Consider the following 21,326-nt stretch of genomic DNA (forward strand, 5'->3'; position numbering starts at 1 on the left):
CCACAGACCTCCAGAAACATGGTCATGGCCAAGAAGACCAGGAGAACCCCAAAGTAGACTAAATTTGCAGTTACCTGTGTGTTATCCCACGAGGTAAATGGGTGTTGATTTTTGTCCTGTGGAGTTGTAGCGTAACAATTTTGCTGTGTTTTGTGTCAGGTTAGCTAGGGCAGTAACTCTACTGACAGCAGTAGAGCAGTCTTGCAAACCAGGCCAGTTGTGTCACTTTCTACACCAAGGGGGAGCTACAAGGAAGTGGTCCAGGACTGGATTACCCCATGCCACCAGGGGACTGTTGTCATGGTTGTGAAAGCTCTGTAATCTGCAGGCACATGGAGGAATTGGCAGGATTCTTTAGTCCTCTGCAGTAAAAAACAGAATTCAGCGAGACAAGACACCATTGGGCTGTAGAGACTTTAACAGCTTCTTCATTGGAGTCCAGGGGACTAATGGAGATGCTGTAGGTAGAATTGATAATCAGGGTCTGAGCACTGCACATGACAACAAACTATGCAATCAGCAGTTTCCAATCAGAAATCAGTCGTGGTGATTAGGAAAGTTTGGTTGGGTCCTGGTGCCATATACAGTAACTGGTGCTGCCAATGTACAGTAGAAGACACTATGCACCACTCCTATAGAGCAGAAGTGAAAAGAAGGAGCATAGACATGCAAGGGAAGAGCATAAGGGTAAGGTAAGACATGAGGAAAAAGACAGAGATGATAGAGGGAGAGTGTAGCTAAATTGGTTTGTCTTGAGAGTGCACTTGCTGTGGATATTAGGATATTAGGTGGAGATTCAAAACATATAATGTCAACCTTAACATCTGTTCGAGCAAACCTTTGTCTGGCAAACCTGTCAGATGTCCATCCTTGCCGTCTGAGCTACCACGGCTACTTTGAAATAGTAGAATGGGTAAAGAAAAACAAAAAACATTTGGGTAACGAAAGGAAACAGAAAAGTAGCTTGATGGAAATGCTTTTGTATGCAGTTGTTTACTTCTGTCAGCACTTCATACAGGTGGTGTATTTGATAAAATGTGAAGTACAAAATAAAATGAGAATGAATTGAGAGCTGAATTATTCAATTACTTATGTGTTTAATGGTTGTAGGAATACTACAGAGCATAGACAAACCCTTAACAAAGGAAAATCTTATTTATTCTGTGGAGTTCATATTCAGCTGAAACAGCAACAGACCAACATATTTTCATAACCTTTTTTGCACATTATTCTTTTAAAATGGGCACTCTCTGTACTAATTTAAAAATCACATTTTCAGCAGAAAGGCATGCAAATTGACATACAATATACTGTATTTACTAAATATACAGTACTGTACAGTGTTATTTGAGTGTTTTAATTCTCTCAATTCCCAAAGCTACTAATAACTTGCTTGTTTGTGCTGACTGCAGGACCATCTCAGTATCTGTACTGTCACAGAAGTATTATACAAGCTTTAGAGTTTCTCTTACTAAATATGTTTAACTCTATCTTGCACAGGAGTTATTAAAATGGGGTATCTCTTGTTTGAAGAGATTTAAAACATTTTAAACAGTTTTGTTCAAAGAAAAACCTACTTGTAATGTGGAACAGTAGGGACACTCCTAAATCTCTTTAGGAGTAAGGAAGGGATTTTGTTGGGGAGATCTGGCCAGTAGGAAACACTATGATGATATGACAAAGGTAATGAAACATAAAAATAGTTTGTTGAATTTTATGGGTTTTATGGTACAAACAACATTGGGAAATGAGACATTTCTCTCTTCATTACATGTACTTTTACTAGTATTTTTCTTAAGATATTAGTGTGTTTTTATATTTTATGCTATGGATACATTTTATTTGACATATAAATAAAAGAATGAAGATTCATTTTGGGATCAGGTATGAGTTTCTTAGTTTAACTTACAGTTAAATGCTATTTTACAGATTCTAGCATCTGATTTTAACAGAAAGTAATTGTAAATTAAAATATTCCTCCCAATACAATTTGTCAAGTTCTCAATTGAATGTACAGTATATACAAACATTCATAGTTGGCTTTCACATGCCATCCTACTGAAACTGCAGAGTTCCACTGTGGAGGGTCAGGTATTGTCCCATATTCCCAGGACGTGTAATGTCCCTGGAATGCCACAGGAAACTGACATAAAAACCCATAACCCCATTGTGACAAACCATATAACTTGGCATTGAGCATGTGTTGGAACCCTGTGTGTGGTCATTGGGGGAGAGGTTTTTAAAGAGCTGGGATAAAGATTTAATGATAATAGCTTAGTATAAAACAAAGATAAAATAATGTCATTATTTACTTGAAGAGTGAAAAATGGTCATTTCCTGTCTGCTGACATCCTAGGTGGTACTTAAAAGTAATAACAGAGTCATTAATATGCTCTTTTAAAGTGTGCAGTAGAACAATTACATTATTCTAAATAACTTTAATTGAATTTGTTCCAACATTTACAGTAGTGCGGTAGCCTTTCACTGATTTGCTGACCTAAATTGTAATGAACAGTTCTTTCCGGACCCTTTGCGGATGACACAATCCGAAATAGTGAGGAAACACTGGGGAAAAAGTCATGCAGGAAACGGGGATTAAAACAGGGGGGAGTGTCCTTGGTGCGCTGGTGTTCAGGGAGGTGAGTCTAGGGCAAACAATCCAGTAGAAATCCAAAGGGCGAATCCGAAACAAAAGCAAAAGTCCAAAACCGGGAGGTCCATACAAAAACAGACAAGATAAAAACTAGAACCGGGTGGAACGGGCGGAACCGGCGGAATGGGAACGGAGATTAAAACCTAAACGGGACCAGGCGCTTCCAGGTACCGGACTCGCACAATACGAAGATCAGATGCAGAGCCCGGATGAACATCAGCGCCTGGCTTTTAAGGTGGACTGGGAACAGGGGGCAGGTGCGGGGAATGAGGCAAACAAGGTAGAGCCGGAGCGCCCTTAAGGAGGAGGGACTACAATCGTGACATAATACACACAATAAAACCGAATGACCAGGATAGTATAAAGTAACCAGCAAAGATTCTGGTGCTCAACAGCTACAGTTGTCAGACATTTACATCAAATAGTATGTAAGGCCAATATAATTATTAAATCTCATGACCAACCCTTGCACAGCAAGTCTGAGCTCCTTCCACCAGGCATTGGTTTAGACTGCCCAGGTTTAAGTGCAGTATTACTAAGCTATACTTTACTCCCACAGCTATTAATCTGCTTAATACAGACAGTTGATTGTATATTTTACTTTATATTTTTACATTTATTTTTCTTAATCATTCATGTATGTTTCTTTTTTTGTTAATAAGTTAGTCTTGTGCTAAATGCATTGTGTATTGAGTTATGTCTTTTACTGTATCTGTCTGCAAAGCAAATGTCTGATCTGGGACAATAAAGGAAGTAAGTACCTGGGAGGCAGTACCTGTATGTGACTGAAATATGCTCCTCCTGTACTTGTGTTTGCTCTTGGTTTTATCTGTTTTTTTTTTCCTACCTTTGGACAACTACTACAGGAATCCTCAAAGGAACTGACTGCAACATTGGCACCCAACATCCAGTCTGTGCTGTAGATCCCCTGTAGATTGTCTGCCAACATGCTTTTCAATTTTAATTTAGATTTTGTATGCATATCACAGGGTGGCATGGTGAGGTGGCGTTTAATGCAGCTGTCCTGCATCTCTTGGGTCCCGGGTTCGATGCTTGTGCACCTCTTGTGTGGAATTTGCAAATTCTCCCTATGTCCTCATGGGTTTTCGTTGTGTGTTCAGGTTCCAAAGGCATGCTGTTTGGGTTAGAAGGTGTCCCTCAGTGTGTGTGTCCTACGATGCACTAGTCCTATAGAACCTGTTGCGCTAGGCTGCAGCTCACTGTAATTCTTTACAGCATGGAGAGTCTGTGGATAATGCCTGAAGGAAGAATGCATTCACCATCTATTTCAAATCAAAGTTTATTCAAATCAAATCAAAATTTATTTATCAAATGCACAACAATGCAGTGTGAAGCGGTAGTTGCTGGCAATGAAATGTCTTTTCTGCGAGCTCACAAAAAACATGAATCACAAGAATCACAAAAATCACAAAATTAAGGTTTACAAAAATAAGGTTACATAATAACAGATAATAATGTAATAGAAATTGAATAAAACTCAATATGAATAGTTCTGCTATGTGTCCATGGTGTATGCAATATATACAAGTAGTGCAGTATGCTGAATACAATGAAAATAGAATGTCCATGTAGCCATTATGGGTGATTTGCTATAGGAGCTGCAGGTTGGCTGTTTAGCAGTCTTATTGCCTGGAGGTAGAAGCTGTTCCGTAGTCTGTTGGACGGACCGAATGCTACGGTACCATTTACCAGATGGTAGGAGGGAAAACGGTTTGTGACTGGGATGACTGGGGTCCTTGAGAATGGACCAGGCCTTCTTAAGACATTTAGCTGAGTAGATATCCTGGATGTTTGGTAGTTCGCAGCCGGTAATGAGCTGCCTGACTTCACCACCCTCTGTAGTACTTTACGGAGAGCAGTTCCCGTACCAGGCAGTGATGCAACCAGTCAGGATGCTCTCAATAGTGCACATGTAGAAGTTGGCTTGGATATGTGACGGCATATCAAACGTCTTTAGCCTGCGGAGAAAGAACAGGCGCTGCGGTGCTGTTTTGACCATGGTATTGGTGTGGTGGGTCCAGGTTAAGACCTCTGAGATGTTGACTCCCAGGAACTTAAAACTGCTGACCCTCTCCACTGCAGTCCCATTGATGTAGATAGATGTGTGATCTCCTCCCTGGTGTTTCCTATAGTCCACAATCATCTCCTTAGACTTACTGATGTTCAGAGAGAGGTTGTTCTCCTGGCACCATGCTGCCAGGGTTTCAACCTCCTCCCTGTACACAGACTCTTCATCATCTGTGATCAGGACAATGACTTGTATCGTCTGCAAACTTGATGATGGAGTTTGAGCTATTTCTGGGGACACAATCATGGGTAAATAAGGAGTAGAGGACAGGGCTAAGCCCACAGCCTTGGGGGGCTAGAGTCAGGGTAGAGGATGTGTTGGTGCCCACCCTCACCACCTGTGGATGTTCCGTCAAGAAGTCCAGGATCCCTTTACAGAGGGAGGTGTTCAGTCCCAGGTCCTGGAGCTTGATGACAAGCTTTGAGGGCACTATGGTATTGAATGCTGAGCTGTAATCAACAAACAGCATTCTTACATTTGTTCCTTTCTTATCCAGGTGTGAGAGGGCAGTATGGAGGGCAGCGGCAACAGCACCCTCTGTTGACCTGTTCTGGCGATGCGCAAATTGTAGTGGGTCTAGGGTGTTAGGCAGTGAGAAGGTGATGTATGCTTTGACCAACCGCTCGAACTGCACTTAATGATAACTGATGTGAGTGCAACAGGGCGGTAGTCATTCAGGCAGCTGACTCTGAGTTTCTTATGAACAGGGACAATGGTGGTTTTCTTAAAGCAGGAAGGAACTATAGACTGAGCTAGAGAGAGATTGAATATGTCAGAGAAGACATCTGCCAGCTGGTCTGCACATGCCTTCAGAAAATGGCCAGGGATAGCATCAGGGCCAGGAGCCTTGCGTGGATTGGTCTTTTTAAAAACTTTACACACACCCACTCTGGATATGATCAGTGGGTTTCCGTCTTGGATTTCTGGAATCTTCCTGACTGGATCTGCGTTACTGACTTCAAACCGAGCATAGAATGAATTTAGCTAATCAGGAAGAGAGGCAGACTGTTGTGCGATATAGCTGGGTTTCATTTTGTAGTCTGTAATGGTGCGCATACCACTCCACATGCTCTGTGTGTTGCAGCCGTGATAATATGACTAATTTTACTCTGTAGTTGTATTTAGCTATTTTGATAGCTTTCCTGAGGTCGTATCTGAATTTCTTGTATTTATCCATATCACCAGAATTGAAAGCAGCTGTCCTAGCTTCAAGTTTGGCACGTATCTCGTCATTTACCCACAGTTTCCGATTTGGATATGTGCAAACAGTAATCCTGGGAACCACGTCTTCAATGCATTTACTTATGTAGCCAGTAACATAGTCCGTATACAGATTGATATTATTTCCGGCAGCTTCGCGGAAGATCTGCCAGTCAGTGGTAGCAAAACAGTGATTTAGTATAAAATCAGATTCATTCGACAAACATTGAATGGTTCTTAACGCTGGCCTCTCCTGTTTAAGCTTCTGCTTGTAAACGGGAAGTAGCAGAATGGAGGCGTGATTGGATTTGCCGAAAGGAGGTCGGGGGATGGCTTTGTAACCATCCCGGAAGGAGTGTAAACATTGTCCAACGTGTTTGTTCCGCGCGTCGGGCAGTCGATGTGTTGATGTAGATTAGGCAGTAGTTTTCTTCAAGTTTGCATCGTTGAAATCACCCGCTATGATGAATGCCCCCTCAGATGTGTATTCTCTTGTTTGTTAGGTGACAGTGTAGTTCATCCAGTGCCTTTGTGAAATTTGCCTGCGGCGGAATATACACCATTGTGAGAACTACCGACGTGAACTCCCTCGGTAGATAGAAAGGGTGACATTTTATTGTCAAATGTTCAAGATGTGTAGAACATGATGTTGAAAAACTCTGCACATCTGTGCACCAGGAATTTTTTACCATAAAGCATACCCCGCCGCCTTTGCTCTTACGCAAATCCATTGTTCTGTCCTGACGGTGAATAGAAAATCCTCCTGGGAGGATAGCAGAGTCCGGAACAGACGGGTCAAGCCAGGTTTCAGTAAACGCCAGCACATTGCAGTTCTTGATGTCCCATTGGAAAGCAAGCCTTCCTCTCAGTTCATCAAGTTTATTGTCCAGTGACTGAACATTAGCAAGAAGTATACTCGGGAGCGGGGTGCGATTGCTGCGCAGCCTCAATCTTACCAGAACACCTGCCCGTTTACCCCTCTTCCTACGATGCCGTCTTCTTCCCAGTACAGGTACAGGTGAGACACCATAGTCCATATAGTCAGATCACATATTGATGCTTATCTGGATGCACAGAAGTGAATTTTAAATCTGCTCTTAGACTTTCTTTTTTTCCTTTCATGTGTGTTTTTATATTGTGGTCAGAAGCTGCTCACATTGATGTTCTTTTTTTATCCTAACTTCAAATTTGAATTTCTTGTCCTGAATGCTTTTATGCAAATGGTGCAGCATTTGTTCAGTGATGTCATTTTGGTTACTGTGTATTATCTGCACAGGACACAGGCATTGCTTTCTCAGGGACCAACAAAGAGAACTTTTGCCACTGTTGCTTTATATTAGAGAGCTTTTTAAATAAATGGTACATATATTACTCAGATTCTATCAATTTTGTTCAAAACATTTCCATTTAAAATTCATATTTAGTTTGATATCAATCATTTCATCTTAAAATATTGCTAAAATTGTTCTCATGTAAAAAAAGCATTGCAAATGTAAACAATTGGTTAGCAATTATCCAGTAGCAGATGAAGGATGAAAGTTATCACCAGGTTAATGACACTGTATTGCAATCGTTGGAAAACAACAACGAAACTTTAAATATCTATACTGATCTTTAACAAGAAAATTGCACAGTGCCCTTTTTCTGTTTAAAGTAATTGACAATTAACACTAATTAAGACTTATATCACAGTTAACACTTATCTGCATTGTACGTTGCCTGGTAGAAACAGCATTTCCTTCTGTTTTCTGAATCTCCTCCACAAATGTTTGATTTCTAGGAAAATAATACAGATTTTAATGTTATTAATTCATTAATTAGTGGAGCAGACTGGTGTGCAGAGATGGTAACTGAGGTGCTTTCCCTGCCTTGGTTTTGTTTTTATGTTCTTCTCTCTTCAATTTCAGGGTGTTGTAGAAAATCTGACTCTTTGCACTCTTCCACCTCAATTGAGAACAAAGGAAATTAATTTAACTGTATTGAATGAGATAAAATATCCGCCTGGCTAATGCTACTGATTACAACTGACATGAACTCTAAAATTACTATAAGAATGGACTTAACTGCCCTGATGTCAATGACTAATCTCACAGGTGGACTGGGTTATAGGTGAAAAAAAGAAGCAGAAACAGGAACTTATTACGAACACAGTGAAACTGGAGAGTCACGAATGAATTGGAGGGCGACTCTTCTAAAATACATCTGATTGTCAGGATGTGAGCTAGAAAATCCCACTGGAATCTTGAAAAAAATAGCCTCTGTGTTTTCAAGCTTTTGCATAGCTGGAAATTGGAGAGGGCACAAATAATCTATGGAGACCATTCTTCTGGAAGCCATAACAAGCTCCAAGTGTTTATTTTCAAGTTTCTCTGCTTCACAGACACTGACTAAACATAAGATATGAGGGAAGTATATCCTGTCTGTGTGGACCAGGCTGAAGAGTGACTCTGATGCCACTGCTGACCAGTCCATCACAGATGTGACATATAGGAGGTGTGAGCAGAGTGCCTCTGACAGGTCACCTTGCTCTAAGGCCAGCAGGATGGAGCCTCACTGTCCTGTCACTGATGCAGGCATTTGTCTGCTGGCAGTTTCAGCAGCAGTATGGGTGGCAGATCTGAAACGATTTCTCAGATGGACCAGTCTGATGTGTCGGTCCTGCTCTGGTGTGGTCACTCAAGGGCGACCAGATCTTGGACGATCATTTGTCCTGCCGGTCTGCTGAAATCTTCTCTGCAGTCGGGACACAGTGGAGCGGCTTACTCCATAGTGTCTGGCAACATCAGACTCTGACTCCGGGACAACAGAGGAATTTGGCGCATCCCAGGTGAATGAGTAGCCAGTTTTAGGATCAGCACTGCTCAACCTCAGACGAGGAAGGGAACTAGAACAGGAGTCCCAAACATTGCTTGTCCCAGACCAACTGGCCAGCATGCCACGGCTTGCGGTTCACCCCTATAGCAGTTGAAAATTTATGAAAAAGCTTTTGAGCATGTAACGTTCGAACCCTCATGGACAGCGACAGCAACATGAGGCCAGAGAGAAGAATGGCTCTCACAGCATGAGAGCTTGCATGCTACAGCATTGACATCGCTGCTCTGAGTGAGACTTGGCTTGCAGAAGAAGGATCCATTTCTGAGCCAAAAAGAGGCTACACCTTTTTCTGGAAAGGCACAGTAGAAAACGAAGATCGAACCCATAGAGTAGTATTCACCATCAAAATCTCACTCCTCAACCAACCTGCATCAATGAGTGACTGATTAAGCTTCCCTTTCCCCTCAGCCCCTTTTGCCACATCACAGTTATCAGTGGTTACGCACCTACTATGACATGCAGTGATGAAGCCAAAGAAAGCTTTTACAGCGATATAAACTTGGTGACAAACCTCTCCTGATGGATGACTTTAATGCCAGAGTCGGCAATGACTTCAGAATCAAGAATGGGGTACTAGAGCATCATGGTGCTAATAAAATGAACACCAATGGCCTACTGCTGCTGAGCTTTTGTGGTGAAAATGACTTGTCCATCACCAACACTCTCTTCAGGCAGGCCGACAAATACAAAACAACATGGATGCACTCCAGATCTAAACAGTGGCGCATGACTGACTTTATCATCCGTAACAGTTGGGACATCTGTGATTTCAAGATCACTAGTGCCTTGTGTGGAGAGAAGGGCTTGACTGATCATAGACTTGTCAAATCCGTCCTTATACTGCACATCATCCCAACGCATCACAAGAAGCCAAAATTCATAAGACAGTCTTTTAACACCAGGAAGTTGAAGCACATTGGGCATCGTGAGCAATTCGCAGTCAGCCTCTACAACAAGCTGACGTCCCATGGACCTCTGACTGAAAGCATAACACAAAAATGGGACCAGTATAAAACCAGTATGGGATCAGCAAAGTCAGTCCTTGACTTGAAAAATAAGGTTCACCAAGACTGGTTCGACAAAAATTACGAGAACATCGCCAAGATTCTGGAAGAGAAGCAGAAGGCATTACTAGCATGGCAGAACCCCAACATGACTTTTTCTTCAACACGACTTGGACAAAAAATCCATCCCTGATATTAAAAATTCTCTGAGTAGTGTGTAAATGCTGATCCTTACCCTACCTGTGGTGTCCACTGAGCATTTCCGCAAACTCTATCTGAAGTTCTCTGGGCGTAGGATTTTGACATGTTCCCCAAACCAAAAGGAATGCGTGGAAAACAATCAAGACCGCAGATAGAAGCACTTGCTTTTGAATTAGTTTCAATCATGCTTGGGTACTCATGTGATCTGAATGACTCAGTTTTGGAATACAACTGCCGCGTGGCGCACTGCGAAAACTAGGCACCCGGAGTTTCTGAAAAAACAATTTCAGCTAGGAGAAAGAAACCACTTTTCTTCAACTGGACTTGGGCTAAAAATCCATCCCTGAAAATAAAATTGCTCTAAGTAGTGTGTAAATGCTGATCCTTACCCTACCTGGGGTGTCCACTGAGCATTTCCGCGAACTCTAGTTGAAGTTCTCTGGGCATGAGATTTTGACATGTTACCCAAACCAAAAGGAATGAGTGGGAAACAGTCAAGAAAACAGATAGAAGCACTTGCATTTGAATGAGTTTCAAGCATGCTTGGGTACTCGTGTGATCTGAGTGACTCAGTCTTGGAATACAACTGTCACGTGGTGCACTGCGACCTCCAGGCACCCCGGAGTTTCTGAAAACAAAATGTCTGCGATTTTCAGGAAACCACCTTTCTTCAACTTGAATTGGGCTAAAAATCCATCTCTGAAAATAAAAATTCTCTGAGTAATGTGGAAATGCTGATCCTTACCCTACCTGGGGTGTCCACTGAGCATTTCCACGAACTCTAGCTGATGTTTTCTGGGCATAAGATTTTGACATGTTGCCCAAACCAAAAGGAATGAGTGGAAAAAATCAAGACAACAGATAGAAGCACTTGCATTTGAAATAGTTTCAAGCATGCTTGGGTACTCGTGTGATCTGAGTGACTCAGTTTTGGAATACAACTGTCGCGTGGTGCACCGCGACATCCAGGCACCCCGGAGTTTCTGAAAAAAAATGTTCTGCGATTTTCACGAAACCACTTTTCTTCAACTTGAATTGGGCTAAAAATCCATCCCTGAAAATAAAAATTATCTGAGAAGTGTGGAAATGCTGATCCTTACCCTGCCTGGGTTGTCCACTGAGCATTTCCGCGAACTCTATCTGAAGTTCTCTGGGCATGGGATTTTGACATGATCCCCAAACCAAAAGGAATGATTGGGAAACAATCAAGACAACAGATAGAAGCACTTGAATTTGAATGAGTTTCAAGCATGCTTGGGTACTCGTGTGATCTGAGTGACTCAGTATTGGAATACAACTGTCGCGTGGTGCACCGCGACCTCCAGGCACCCCGGAGTTTCTGAAAAAAAATTTTCTGCGATTTTCACGAAACCACTTCTCTTCAACTTGAATTGGGCTAAAAATCCATCCCTGAAAATAAAAATTCTCTGAGTAGTGTGGAAATGCTGAACCTTACCCTACCTGGGGTGTCCACTGAGCATTTCCACGAACTCTAGCTGATGTTTTCTGGGCATAAGATTTTGACATGTTGCCCAAACCAAAAGGAATGAGTGGAAAAAATCAAGACAACAGATAGAAGCACTTGCATTTGAAATAGTTTCAAGCATGCTTGGGTACTCGTGTGATCTGAGTGACTCAGTTTTGGAATACAACTGTCGCGTGGTGCACCGCGACCTCCAGGCACCCCGGAGTTTCTGAAAAAAAATTTTCTGCGATTTTCACGAAATCACTTTTCTTCAACTTGAATTGGGCTAGAAATCCATCCCTGAAAATAAAAATTCTCTGAGTAGTGTGGAAATGCTGATCCTTACCCTAACTGGGGTGTCCACTGAGCATTTCCGCAAACTCTAGTTGAAGTTCTCTGGGCATGGGATTTTGACATGTTACCCAAACCAAAAGGAATGAGTGGGAAACAATCAAGACAACAGATAGAAGCACTTGCATTTGAATGAGTTTCAAGCATGCTTGGGTACTCGTGTGATCTGAGTGACTCAGTTTTGGAATACAACTGTCGCGTGGTGCACCGCGACCTCCAGGCACCCCGGAGTTTCTGAAAAAAAAATTTCTGCGATTTTCACGAAACCACTTTTCGTCAACTTGAATTGGGCTAAAAATCCATCCCTGAAAATAAAAATTCTCTGAGTAGTGTGGAAATGCTCATCCTTACCCTACGTGGGGTGTCCACTGAGCATTTCCGCGAACTCTAGTTGAAGTTCTCTGGGCATGGTATTTTGATACGTCACCCAAACCAAAAGGAATGATTGGGAAACAATCAAGACAACAGATAGAAGCACATGAATTTGAATGAGTTTCAAGCATGCTTGGGTACTCGTGTGATCTGAGAGACTCAGTTTTGGAATACAACTGTCGCGTGATGCACCGCGACCTCCAGGCACCCCGGAGTTTCTGAAAAAAAAATTTCTGCGATTTTCACTAAACCACTTTTCTTCAACTTGAATTGGGCTAAAAATCCATCCCTGAAAATAAAAATTCTCTGAGTAGTGTGGAAATGCTGATCCTTACCCTACCTGGTGTGTCCACTGAGCATTTCCGCAAACTCTAGTTGAAGTTCTCTGGGCATAGAATTTTGACATATCACCCAAACCAAAAGGAATGATTGGGAAACAATCAAGACAACAGATAGAAGCACTTGAATTTGAATGAGTTTCAAGCATGCTTGGGTACTCGTGTGATCTGAGTGACTCAGTTTTGGAATACAACTGTCGGGTGGTGCACCGCGACCTCCAGGCACCCCAGAGTTTCTGAAAAAAAATTTTCTGCGATTTTCACTAAACCACTTTTCTTCAACTTGAATTGGGCTAAAAATCCATCCCTGAAAATAAAAATTCTCTGAGTAGTTTGGAAATGCTGATCCTTACCCTACCTGGGGTGTCCACTGAGCATATCCGCGAACTGTAGTTGAAGTTCTCTGGGCATAGAATTTTGACATGTCACCCAAACCAAAAGGAATGATTGGGAAACAATCAAGACAACAGATAGAAGCATTTGAATTTGAATGAGTTTCAAGCATGCTTGGGTACTCGTGTGATCTGAGTGACTCAGTTTTGGAATACAACTGTCGCGTGGTGCACCGCGACCTCCAGGCACCCCGGAGTTTCTGAAAAAAAATTTTCTACGATTTTCACGAAACCACTTTTCTTCAACTTGAATTGGGCTAAAAATCCATCCCTGAAAATAAAAATTCTCTGAGTAGTGTGGAAATGCTGATCCTTACCCTACCTAGTGTGTCCACTGAGCATTTCCGCAAACTCTAGTTGAAGTTCTCTGGGCATAGAATTTTGACATGTCACCCAAACCAAAAGGAATGATTGGGAAACAATCAAGACAACAGATAGAAGCACTTGAATTTGAATGAGTTTCAAGCATGCTTGGGTACTCGTGTGATCTGACTGACTCAGTTTTGGAATACAACTGTCGCGGGGTGCACCACGACCTCCAGGCACCCCGGAGTTTCTGAAAAAAAAATTTCTGCGATTTTCATTAAACCACTTTTCTTCAACTTGAATTGGGCTAAAAATCCATCCCTGAAAATAAAAATTCTCTGAGTAATGTGGAAATGCTGATCCTTACCCTACCTGGGGTGTCCACTGAGCATTTCCGCGAACTCTAGTTGAAGTTCTCTGGGCATAGAATTTTGACATGTCACCCAAACCAAAAGGAATGATTGGGAAACAATCAAGACAACAGATAGAAGCACTTGAATTTGAATGAGTTTCAAGCATGCTTGGGTACTCGTGTGATCTGAGTGACTCAGTTTTGGAATACAACTGTCGCGTGGTGCACCGCGACCTCCAGGCACCCCGGAGTTTCTGAAAAAACATTTTCTACGATTTTCACGAAACCACTTTTCTTCAACTTGAATTGTGCTAAAAATCCATCCCTGAAAATAAAAATTCTCTAAGTAGTGTGGAAATGCTGATCCTTACCCTACCTAGTGTGTCCACTGAGCATTTCCGCAAACTCTAGTTGACGTTCTCTGGGCATAGAATTTTGACATGTCACCCAAACCAAAAGGAATGATTGGGAAACAATCAAGACAACAGATAGAAGCACTTGAATTTGAATCAGTTTCAAGCATGCTTGGGTACTCGTGTGATCTGAGTGACTCAGTTTTGGAATACAACTGTCGCGTGGTGCACCACGACCTCCAGGCACCCCTGAGTTTCTGAAAAAAAAATTTCTGCGATTTTCACGAAACCACTTTTCTTCAACTTGAATTGGGCTAAAAATCCATCCCTGAAAATAAAAATTCTCTGAGTAGTGTGGAAATGCTGATCCTAACCCTACCTGGGGTGTCCACTGAGCAATATCCGCGAACTCTACTTGAAGTTCTCTGGGCATAGGATTTTGACATGTTACCCAAACCAAAAGGAATGAGTGGGAAACAATCAAGACAACAGATAGAAGCACTTGCATTTGAATGAGTTTCAAGCATGCTTGGGTACCCGTGTGATCTGAGTGACTCAGTTTTGGAATACAACTGTCGCGTGGTGCACCGCGACCTCCAGGCACCCTGGAGTTTCTGAAAAAAAAAATTCTACTATTTTCACGAAACCACTTTTCTTCAACTTGAATTGGGCTATAAATCCATCCCTGAAAATAAAAATACTCTGAGCAGTGTGGAAATGCTGATCCTTACCCTACCTGGTGTGTCCACTGAGCATTTCCGCAAACTCTAGTTGAAGTTCTCTGGGCATAGAATTTTGACATGTAACCCAAACCAAAAGGAATGATTGGGAAACAATCAAGACAACAGATAGAAGCACTTGAATTTGAATGAGTTTCAAGCATGCTTGGGTACTCGTGTGATCTGAGAGACTCAGTTTTGGAATACAACTGTCGCGTGGTGCACCGCGACCTCCAGGCACCCCGGAGTTTCTGAAAAAAAATTTCTACAATTTTCACGAAACCACTTTTCTTCAACTTGAATTGGGCTAAAAATCCATCCCTGAAAATAAAAATTCTCTGAGTAGTGTGGAAATGCTGATCCTTACCCTACCTGGTGTGTCCACTGAGCATTTCCGCGAACTCTATGTGAAGTTCTCTGGGCATGGGATTTTGACATGTTCCCCAAACGAGAAGGAATGAGCGGGAAACAATCATGGAAACAGATAGAAGCACTTGCATTTGAATGAGTTTCAAGCATGCTTGGTTATTCGTGTGATCTGAGTGACTCAGTTTTGGAATACAACTGTCGCGTGGTGCACCGCGACCTCCAGGCACCCCGGAGTTTCTGAAAAAAAATTTTCTGCGATTTTCACGAAACCACTTTTCTTCAACTTGATTTGGGCTAAAAATCCATCCCTGAAAATAAAAATTCTCTGAGTAGTGTGGAAATGCTGATCCTTACCCTACCTGGGGTGTCCACTGAGCATTTCCGCGAACTCTATGTGAAGTTCTCTGGGCATGGGATTTTGACATGTTCCCCAACCCAAAAGGAATGAGTGGGAAACAATCAAGACAACAGATAGAAGCACTTGCATTTGAATGAGTTTCAAGGATGCTTGGGTACTCGTGTGATCTGAGTGACTCAGTTTTGGAATACAACCGTCGCGTGGTGCACCGCGACCTCCAGGCACCCCGGAGTTTCTGAAAAAAAATTTTCTGCGATTTTCACAAAACCACTTTTCTTCAACTTGATTTGGGCTAAAAATCCATCCCTGAAAATAAAAATTCTCTGAGTAGTGTGAAAATGCTGATCCTTACCCTACCTGGGGTGTCCACTGAGCATTTCCGCGAACTCTATCTGAAGTTCTCTGGGCATTGGATTTTGACATGTTCCCCAACCCAAAAGGAATGAGTGGGAAACAATCAAAACAACAGATAGAAGCACTTGCATTTGAATGAGTTTCAAGGATGCTTGGGTACTCGTGTGATCTCAGTGACTCAGTTTTGGAATACAACTGTCGCGTGGTGCACCGCGACCTCCAGGCACCCCGGAGTTTCTGAAAAAAAATTTTCTGCGATTTTCACGAAACCACTTTTCTTCAACTTGGATTGGGCTAAAAATCCATCCCTGAAAATAAAAATTCTCTGAGTAGTGTGGAAATGCTGATCCTTACCCTACCTGGGGTGTCCACTGAGCATTTCCGCGAAATCTATGTGAAGTTCTCTGGGCATGGGATTTTGACATGTTCCCCAACCCAAAAGGAATGAGTGGGAAACAATCAAGACAACAGATAGAAGCACTTGCATTTGAATGAGTTTCAAGCATGCTTGGGTACTCGTGTGATCTGAGTGACTCAGTTTTGGAATACAACTGTCGCGTGGTGCACCGCGACCTCCAGGCACCCCGGAGTTTCAGAAAAAAAATTTTCTGCGATTCTCACGAAACCACTTTTCTTCAACTTGGATTGGGCTAAAAATCCATCCCTGAAAATAAAAATTCTCTGAGTAGTGTGGAAATTCTGATCCTTACCCTACCTGGGGTGTCCACTGAGCATTTCCGCGAACTCTATGTGAAGTTCTCTGGGCATGGGATTTTGACATGTTCCCCAAACGAGAAGGAATGAGCGGGAAACAATCATGGAAACAGATAGAAGCACTTGCATTTGAATGAGTTTCAAGCATGCTTGGTTATTCGTGTGATCTGAGTGACTCAGTTTTGGAATACAACTGTCGCGTGGTGCACCGCGACCTCCAGGCACCCCGGAGTTTCTGAAAAAAAATTTTCTGCGATTTTCACGAAACCACTTTTCTTCAACTTGATTTGGGCTAAAAATCCATCCCTGAAAATAAAAATTCTCTGAGTAGTGTGGAAATGCTGATCCTTACCCTACAGATGCAGCCATTCAAAATGGGTGAGGTATTTCGCGGCATACCCCGGTGGGCGTGTCACAGTATCACGCGGTATCACGCATTTCACGTGTGTCACGTGACTAACTATCCGGCGTCGCCTTGTAAAACCGCCAGGGGGAGCTTAACCTCTCATGTACAGCATTTGAGCCTTTAATTTTGAACTGTGTATTACAGCATGTTAATCATCAGTCATTAAAATGTTGGTATATATTATGAAAGCAAGATTGCTCAGTTGGACAGAAGTACACAACCTACCTTTATCAGAAATATTTATGCATCAAAGCCTTTACTGAAGATATTACTAATAGTATTAATAATGGATGACTTTGGACAAGCTGTATACTCAAAGTATAATTTCTTTAGCACATTTGTACAAGCACTTGGAATCTGTCCAAGCCATACTTTGTCAGGCATTTTGTTTTACTTCAACGGGGCATAAAAACTTCCTTGCTTTTAACAGGGCGTTTCATAATTTCTAGCTACGAAAATGATTTAAAATGCGACACCTATCATTCAACTAGAGCTTAAAATATCACAAGGAAAAATACACACCGGTATTCCATTTCTCCCTAAACATTGTAAGCTTCGAAGTCTTTAACTAACGTGATACCGGAGTCAACAAGCATACTTTTAGAATTTGATTAAAAGGGAATATAATATGGAATCGCGTATCTAAAGAATTTAATAACGGTATGATTATATCCGTGTACTGCGGCAGGACTGTGTAAGGCTGTTTCGCCTACCTGAACATGCGAGCTGTCTTGTAGCCTACTGGTCTAGGTGCGTGACTTCCAACTGGTAGGTTGTGTGTTCGAATCCAGCTGGTGCTGGACTTTTATTTTAACAAACATTTCTTCGAAAAAATAGGTAAGCGATATTATGGACAATCAATTGACTTTTATATTTCAAAATATCGCAACATGATCGATATTTGCGATATTTTGAATATATCTTCCCTTCTGACAGTGGTTCCTGCTTCTATTGTGTGTGTGTGTGCAACAGTAAATTTTTATAGAGAAATGGAGGCGGGACAGTATGCGTTACAATATAAACATTTATATTGATTTAAATCGTGTTCTGATTTAAATCGCAAACGCGTGTTTAATTATGTGTTTTTTAATCATGATCAGGCTAATGCATTTCTACATTTTCTGTACGAACCAGCTTAGAGGTTCATACAGAAAGACAGCTTGTGTTTAAATTGAGTGTAAGGTAATTTATGCTTCTAAAGTCATGGTCAGTATTGTTGTACTGTGCTGTACTGTGTCACATTATTTTATAGCGTTTTTATTGCGTTATTAAATCCGGTGGCGCTGTGTTAGTTTCCTGACTCACATTATTTAAACTGCGACACTGATCATTCATCTCTAAATAAACTTTATTTTATATAGCATTTTAAGCGAATAGGTAATTAGATTGCTCATAAACCTAATCACTTTTTCTTCATAAACACAGCGTGATTGCTCTCTGAAAATGCTTTTCCTTTATTTTTAAAGTAGGCTCAGATTTCAACTATAGATCGTATTATTATAAACTTTCTTGGAAAAATGTATTTTATGTAAACCATGTTTGCTATTAATTCATTTAGGGCTAAAATACGTTCATTGTCTTCTAATCGAGTCGAGTTGACATTGGAAGCCTGCCACACCCGGACCGTTAATGCATTAGCACGTCAAAGCCCATTGAGCCAGTATTGGCTTTAGTATCCCCCCCTTCTCCCCTCAATTCAATTCAATTCAAGGTGTTTTATTTACATGACAGATGGGTACAAGCAGTGTTGGGTACTGTATGTATATTGTAACGCTTACGGCAGACAGGCACTGTGTAGGAGCCGACGCACCAGAGCAGCGCCTGCAATTTTTATATTTATAACTTAGTTTTTAAAATTAGTCAAGCAATACGAAGCATCTCCTTTTACTTAGTGCCTGAGCATACTGCAACGCGTGTGAAGCCCATAAACGATATTAATTTTGGAACTTAAACATACAGTATATGGCTGGTCTCGGTACTTTAAAGAAAACATACACACCAGTATTCCATTTCTCCCTAAACATTTTAAGCATCGAAGTCTTTAACTAACGCGATACCGGAGTCAACAAGCATACTTTTAGAATTTGATTAAAAGGGAATATAATATGGAATCGCGTATCTACAGAATTTAAAGACCAGACTGTCACGCCCTCTGCAGCCAGAGGGCGCTCCTTCTCTGTCCTGTCCCTAGTTTCCCGTCTGCTGTCCTTCCTGTCCCTCTCTTTCCCTTTGGCTATATATGTCTGGGTCTTGCACTCTGTCCTGGCTCAGCATTGACGTTCGGATGTCCTGAGACCCGCCTAGCACCAGGGCGCCCCACGTCCGCTCCCTGAGGGCATAGGTTTCTATACGGCATTCCTGAACTCTTTGCACTATGAGCCCGGGCCTTTTTCCCGTCTCGCCGCTACGCATATGGGTCTTTTTCCGCTCTCCTGCTCCCCACGGTTTGTCCCTTTGGACGTCCGTGACACTCTGGGGCTATATATTTCCGGGTCACTGTTTCCACTTTGCTCAGCATTGACGTTCGGATGTCCTGAGACCCGCCTAGCACCAGGGCGCCCCACGTCCGCTCCCTGAGGGCATAGGTTTCTATACGGCATTCCTGAACTCTTTGCATTATGAGCCCGGGCCTTTTTCCCGTCTCGCCGCTACGCATATGGGTCTTTTTCCGCTCTCCTGCTCCCCACGGTTAGTCCCTTTGGACGTCCGTGACACAGACAATCGCAAACTCGTTTTCAATAAAATTATTTTATTCATTCAGCAGTTTGTGAGAGGGACATCCAGCAGGGAGAGACACACACACCGGTTTTCATTGACAACATTGTTTTTTTTTCAATTCCTCTTGTCTAACAGGAATGTTTTGTTTGTGGACAGACTGTTAGACAAGAGGAAAAGACTGCCTCCTCCTACGAAGCATTTCGTTGATCCGATCACGAATTCTTTTCCAGTCGTACGCAGCAAGGGTTGAGAATCTCCGATTCACCATCGTACTAATGGTTTCCCGGAGATTGGGTTAAAAAAAAACAAAAAACATACTAACAACTGTGCCATCCTACTCCTTAGTTAATACATTTTATTATTCATAAACAGTTAACATTGTTAGCAAAATATTTTGAATTATATTTAACCCTATTTTTTCTTTAGTTTTGTATTTAACTTATTATATGATAGTCAGACTTAATGTATATTTGAACAATGAAAATATATTTTTACAAGATTTTACATTAAGCACTTAAAATTAATATGGTTAATAATAGTAAACTGTAACATGCTGTAACAAGATCGGTTACAAGAAGAAAATGCTTTCAGAGAAAATGTTTCAACCAAACTTATTCCCACACACCCCGCCCCCACTACCATTAGAATATACACAAACATTTTAGCGTTTCATTCTGAGCAGAAGACCCTCACACCTGAAGAGTGCTGGCTGTGACGAATTAAACCGGTTTTACAGGTTTCAATCACAGACCATGTGACATGGGACTCAGTAAACTACAGTAACACCGTATTTGATAACGCTTTAAAAACGCTATAAAATAATGTGACTTGGCACAGAACAAGTTTACAACACAGTACAAAGATAAATGCTGACCATGACTTTAGAAGCATAAATTGCCTTACACTCAATTTAAACACAAGCTGTCTTTAGCCCTCTAAGCTGGTTCATACAGAAATGTAGAGATCTAGGCTCAGAACACACAGCTTCATTAGCGAATACATATGCAGGACAACTAGAGAAGACGTTTTACAGAGGGTGGATTTTTAGAAACATCCCATCAGACATCCCATCATATTCACAACGTGAAATCTAGAAAATAATATTACGTAACCAAAATCCGCAATATGGAAACAGAACCTGTGTAATTGTTGATAGATGATGTACTCGTAACATTTTTTCAAGACGAACTACAACATTTAAAAAATGACTTGTATGTACTTGATATCTCTAATCAATCCACGGGTCCCAGCACAAAACGAAAGTAAAACGCATACCGTTTCTCGCTTCTTATTGCTCAAAAGTAATTTGACCGTATGAAATGCATAATATAAACCTAGAAACATATACGTGAGCAGTACTTAAGCACTGTAGTATCGGTGTTAAGACATACCTCTCAAATACTGTAAATCAAGTTAAAAATATCTCAAGACCGATTCTGGTCGTAATGAAACCATGCAAGGGAGTTTTTATGTCCGTTGCAGTTCTTTTGCAACATGAATATAATTATATCGTTATTAATTTCTTGAGATACGCGATTCCATATTATATTCCCTTTTAATCAAATTCTAAAAGTATGCTTGTTGACTCCGGTATCACGTTAGTTAAAGACTTCGAAGCTTACAATGTTTAGGGAGAAATGGAATACCGGTGTGTATTTTTTTCTTTAAAGTACCGAGACCAGCCATATACTGTATGTTTATGTTAAGATTTCCCTTCAGTGGTAAAATTAGATATGAA

Source organism: Lepisosteus platostomus, chromosome 1, assembly GCF_059453375.1.
Source record: "Lepisosteus platostomus isolate fLepPlt1 chromosome 1, fLepPlt1.hap1, whole genome shotgun sequence".
NCBI classification, from domain to species: Eukaryota; Metazoa; Chordata; class Actinopteri; order Semionotiformes; family Lepisosteidae; genus Lepisosteus; species Lepisosteus platostomus.